Here is a 6000-nt window from a genome sequence, read left to right on the forward strand (position 1 = left end):
AAAAACGGTGGCTTGATGACGCACTGAAGGCACCAAACATGGCCCCGCCCCAACAAAAGGGCGCATCCATTAAATTGCATTGTTAGATCATCAAACAGCTTTTCCACATTTCCGTTTTCAGGATTATTTGGGAGGGGCAAAAACGGTGGCTTGATGACGCACTGAAGGCACCGAACATGGCCCCGCCCCTAACACAAGCACACATCCATTGAATTGCATTGTAAGATCGTCAAACAATTTTTCCACATTTTCAAGTTTAGGATTATTTGGGTGGGGCAAAAACGGTGGCTTGATGACGCACTGGAGGCACCAAGCATGGCCCCGCCCGTAACACAAGCGCGCATCTATTGAATTGCATTGTTAGATCGTCAAACAGTTTTTCCACAAATCCGTTTTCAGGATTATGTGGGAGGGGCAAAAACGGTGACTTGATGACGCACTGGAGGCACAGAGCACGGCCCCGCCCCTAACACAAGTGTGCATCCATTGAATTGCATTGATAGATCGTCAAACAGTTTTTCCAAATTTTTGTGTTTAGCATTATTTGGGTGGGGTAAAAACGGTGACTTGATGACGCACTGGAGGCACCGAGCATGGCCCCGTCCCTATCACAAGCGTGCATCTATTGAATTGCATTGTTGGATTTTCAAACAGTTTTTCCACATTTTCGTGTTCAGGATTATTTGGACGGGGCAATCAAGTGCGCATCATTTGACATTGTAGCGGTACGGAAAGTTGAGAGAGCCGCATGAGTGGGCGTGGTTTCAGCGCCAAACGCAAACACACCCCCAGCGTTTGAGAGCAGAGAATTCTGCCTGTTTTTCCAAGATTTTGATCATTTATTAAAATTTGGGATTGGTAACACCAACCACAAATCAATCAAACATGAGAAACTTGTTACTTTTTGATGAAGTAAAACAAATACAAACTTTATTACCTATTTCATCATTCACAAAAACACCAAGACCAGGTATTAACAAAGTAAATCGAGCGAATATTGGGTACATTTTTCACTCAAAGCAAAAGTCTCCATTTGCTTTCTCTTTAATCTTCAGATTTAACCACAAATCTAAGTTAAGGCAAACCATTTTCTCGGTTACTAACAAGGATCTTGCCGAATCAAACTGGTTGCTGATCACAAGACCCCATCATCCGACCTAGTGGCGCGCCGAAAAGTATCTTCTGATGAACATGACAGAAAGCAGAACGTTTCGGGGTGGCAGAAACACGCCTCAGATCTGGTTCAAGCAGATCTTGGTGGCAGTTGTCATGGAAACAGAGGTGGGCGACGGAGCTGTCACAGTCCCATTAGTGGATGTGATGAGCGTGTGGCACGTGGGCAGGCGGTGAGAGGTGCACTGAAATAATAAGGCATCATATGCTGTATGATATGTCGTAATGACATTTCGGGAAGGTTTTGTACGAGGCCTAAAGTAGTCGAGCATCGAATCGTGTTCGGGCTTGTCCTATGAATGATGTTCAGAAAGGAAATAACAGGGTTATGCAGGAGGTGAGAAAAATGGGGATATGGATAGATAGGTACAAGGCGCACATGAAATCTTGTTAATATCTCAGTTGTTTCTTTTAGAAAGGAATAAGTTTGAAATGAAATCAAATAGAGAGGTCTGCAAAAGTCTTTCTTTCTCAGAAGTGTTCTCAGCAGTGTCGTAATGTGCTACAATTTGTAGCATTTTTATGTGAACCAACATTTCTTACCAAATGCAGCTATGCTATCCACATTGCTTTTTATGACCTTATACTTTATTGTATGCCAACAACTGTCATATTCATGCCTATTTTTACATATTTTTAGGAATAAGAAGCAGATGACTCAGGGCCAGATCCCAGATCTGGACCGGATCCCCGCCAAAGTCAGCAGCTTCGGTGCAGTTCCGGTGAAGATCCGGCCCAGAGTTGTCTGCTGCTTTGGATAAAAGCATCTGCCAAATGGATAAATGTAATGTAAATGTTAAATCAGAGACAAAATAACAAACACCAATAGTTAAAAAAGTGCAAAATTTTCCTGGAGATTTGACTGAATGCAGATCACACATGAAGTGATAAAGAGATTTAGTTACAAAAGAGAGGTTTACATCACGTTTTTGATTCAAAAATCACACACTTATGGTCAGTAGATGCATTATGACAAATGGGATGTAATTAACGTTTTGATGTTGACTGATGATTTCGCCTTAATGTTCACAAAGATGGCGGCACCACATAAACGTTTCGCACAAACAGTTACGCACCAAGCAGCGTTAAAGTGCACAACCCAATCGTAATCAAAAACAAACCAAAGCTTCTGTATGATCTCAAAGCCCAGCTGTGCGTCTTTCACAAAACGTCAACTCTGACGACTGTTTTCAGCGCTCCGAACGTCCTTCCCACAGATTTGGCTGAAGCCCAGTAGCCGATCATATTACTTTCATGTCACACCACACGGCTATGATGGATGGCTGTTGTTGGTACCGTAACGCTCATACATGTACACATTATTCATAGATCTCCTCCGAACAGAGATTGTCTTTCTCATACAGAGGGATCTCATGAAATGGGCCTTGTTTTGGTAGTTGTAGTTCTGGTATTAAGTGTTATCATGATTTGTCAACGAAGCCTCTATGATCTAATTCAGTGATTCTCGACTTGATTGGTATTTTTGTCACAATTTCCTAAAATCTCACAACCTCCAGCTACAGTAAAGAGCCCTGAGGAAGATTGTTGTATATGAAGGGTACCTTAACTATAAATGTCTGTTTATGAGATGAAATTCCCACACAGATCTTGGACTAGCAAGGTCATGTGACCAAAAACTGTAGAGTACAGCTGTTCTCCTTATCGAATGACTGAAATAATCTCATGTGCCTCCCCTTTCCCCTTTCTTAGTCAGAAGAGATCTCAGCAATGTCTCAGTTAGTGCTCAAAATTGTCAACAATATATCAAATAAAAAGACATTTAAATTAATTTTGCATACGCTATCTAAAGCAACTTACAAATAAATAAGAGAGAGCGTTAAATATTTTGTCTAAGGAGCCAACAATAAGTATAGTACATATGTTTACATATAGGAAAAGAGTGATGAAAGAAAATGAAGACAGTTTAACTCGAACATTGCTTATCAATTTTTATCTACATATACATTCCAGACTATGGAGTACTTGGCGTTCTTTTTATTTCTCCAAAATAATTTTAAGAGTACTGGACTGAAGTCAAGTGATGCCATCTCAGCTACTAACAGAAAAAAGTTGTAAGAACGTTGCTTGAAAGTTCCCAGCGTTACCAAAAAACGTTCCGCCAACTTACAGCAAACAGAAAGTTGACATTTATTTTATGATTCTTGATGTTTGTGTATCCTAAATACACAGCGGTTAATTTTTGTCCATGGTTTTTAAAAATCCTTAATGACAAACTGATTGTGCTGGATCTCATTTTGACGGAAAATAAACTTTTGATGAGCGAGTAAATCAATTAATTACATGATTATCTTTACCATTATTTACCAACCATCATGCATTACCATAACAAATGTGTTTTATACAAACACAAAGTTAAAGCAACCAGGGAAAAATAGCAAGCAAAATGTCAAGCCGCGAACTAAAACAAACACTGATCACCATAATGGTGACTTTAAATGAAACAAAACAGTGAATTGTGTTTTCTATAGCAATATTTTTAGTGAACATTCAGAAATAATGTTTTATAACAGTTTTAATAATGTTTTTGGGAATGTTATAACTATCAAGAAATGTTCTTAAAGGGGCCATGGCATGAAAATCTGGGTCCCCAGTGCTTCTATCAACCTAGAAAATGTGAAAAAGATCAACCCAGTAACTTAGTTTTGGTAAACCATTCTCTGTGAAAAAATAGGTCGTTAAAATTTGTCTCTCCTTATGATGTCATAAGGAGCTCCTATTATAATAATACCACCCCTTAATCTGCACTATCCAACCACAGCACTGCCATTTAGTGCAGTGAAAAGCACAATTGAGTTTTAATTGCAACAAACCGCCATCATTGTAATCAGTGTTTGTATTCCATCAGCTCATTTGCTTTTTAAAGGACACACTCAAAACGGCACATTTTGCACACACCTACAAAGTGGCAATTTAAACATGCTATAATAAATTATCTATATGGTGTTTTGAGCTAAAACTTCACATATGTGCTCTGGGGACACCAAAGATTTATTTGACATCTTAAAAAAGTCTTGTGGCATGGCGTCTTTAAAACTTTTCTCTGGATAGAATGCATGCTCTTGATAAAGAACAGCAGCATATATTTGTCTTGCAATTGTCTGGACCGGGCCCGAAATTCACATGGCCTTCAGGGTCCTTTACATACTGTACTTAGCAATGCAAGTCCCCTGCTTTTTGTTAAATTAAAGAGTTGTACTCAATATCTACACTTTTGATCTCTGTGAGAATTTTCATGTGAATCTTTTTGTGAGAAAGTGAAGTGGATGACTGACTCTAGAAAAGGCCTTATTGTGTATTTTAGGAAAAGCCTGACACCGGAGAGATCTTATCCCTTATTATTTTATGACACGTTTAACTTCTTTTAGGGTTTTCCTCATCTTACCCACAAACTAATCTGTGTCTCGCTTTCTTTAGATTACATTTATCTTCTTTTCAATCTTATCTGTGGTGTCTTATGTTGACAGCTGTTTATATAATCTTAAAAATGCTCTTCACTGATATCTGTGTATGTGCTGCCATCATCTGGTCAGGGGAGGTTTGGCAAACAATATTCACCTTCATACAGTACACACTAAAGGTACAAAAGCGGGTGATTTACTCTTTTGAAATGTACACCTATACCCAAAACAAAGCTTATTAGTAACTTAAATGCATATATTGGTACCAAATGTATACATTTCTGTACCTGAAGGGTACAAATTAGGACCTTTTCTTTGGCCAAAAATATGTTTTGAATATATGTTAAATACATTTTGTAGAAAGTAAAACTTTTTGAAAGTTAATATATTTATATAGTTAAAACTAAAAATATTTGAAAATATATTTAGTTTTAACCTTTATTAATCTATTTTTCAAAATGTATTTTGGGGCAACAAACATATTTTTCCTGGCTGAAATATAAAAGTATGTATAAAATATAAAATTTTAAATATATTTTTGCAGTTTAAAAAATATTTCATATTAATCTTTTTAAACCGGTTATATTTATATTTTGAAAAAAAAATATTTCAAAATATACCAAAAATGGCCAAAAATATATTGGTGTAGATATATTTTGTAAAGATATTTCAAATATATTTCAGTACATATATTTTTGGCCATTTTTTGTATATTTTAAAATATATCTATAATTAGATTAGAAAATATAATTTTTCTGCCATATGGGCAGTGACAGGTTTCTTTATGAGAGTGTATAGAAAACAATTAAACAAAAATAAATACATAAACAAAGCAACAAACAATAGTACACTTAACAAAAACAGGGCTTAATATGGACTTTTTGTTGCTCTTTAATCTTCGAAGCCCATTGAACCCTTTTAGAAAATATACATTAATTTGATTAAATTTTATATATATATATATATATATATATATATATATATATATATATATATATATATATAAAATGTATGTACCATATATGAACAATTAGGTCACTCTTAAAATGCATGAATGTCATTGCATTAATAAATAAACAATAATAATTTATTAAAAAACTAAAAAAACAAACAAAGGGAAAATGCATAATTTTTTGTAATTCCATATATTTTATATTAAAAATTAATGAATCCCTATTGGACATTGTGTTTTTATAAAGCGACAACGTGATCTTCAAGATATCCTGGTGTTTAAGGACAAAATGCAAACCATTAGTTTCATTATAATTCCATGTTTATAAATTCTACTTTCAACATAAAATCAAAAATAATACATGATGCTGAAAATAAAACGATGTTGCTGCTTTATGAATGATAAACAATCTGTATGTATGGCATTTGAATATTGATTAAAATTAAACATTTGACA

Source organism: Misgurnus anguillicaudatus, chromosome 3 (genome assembly GCF_027580225.2).
Source record: "Misgurnus anguillicaudatus chromosome 3, ASM2758022v2, whole genome shotgun sequence".
Classification (NCBI taxonomy): Eukaryota; Metazoa; Chordata; class Actinopteri; order Cypriniformes; family Cobitidae; genus Misgurnus; species Misgurnus anguillicaudatus.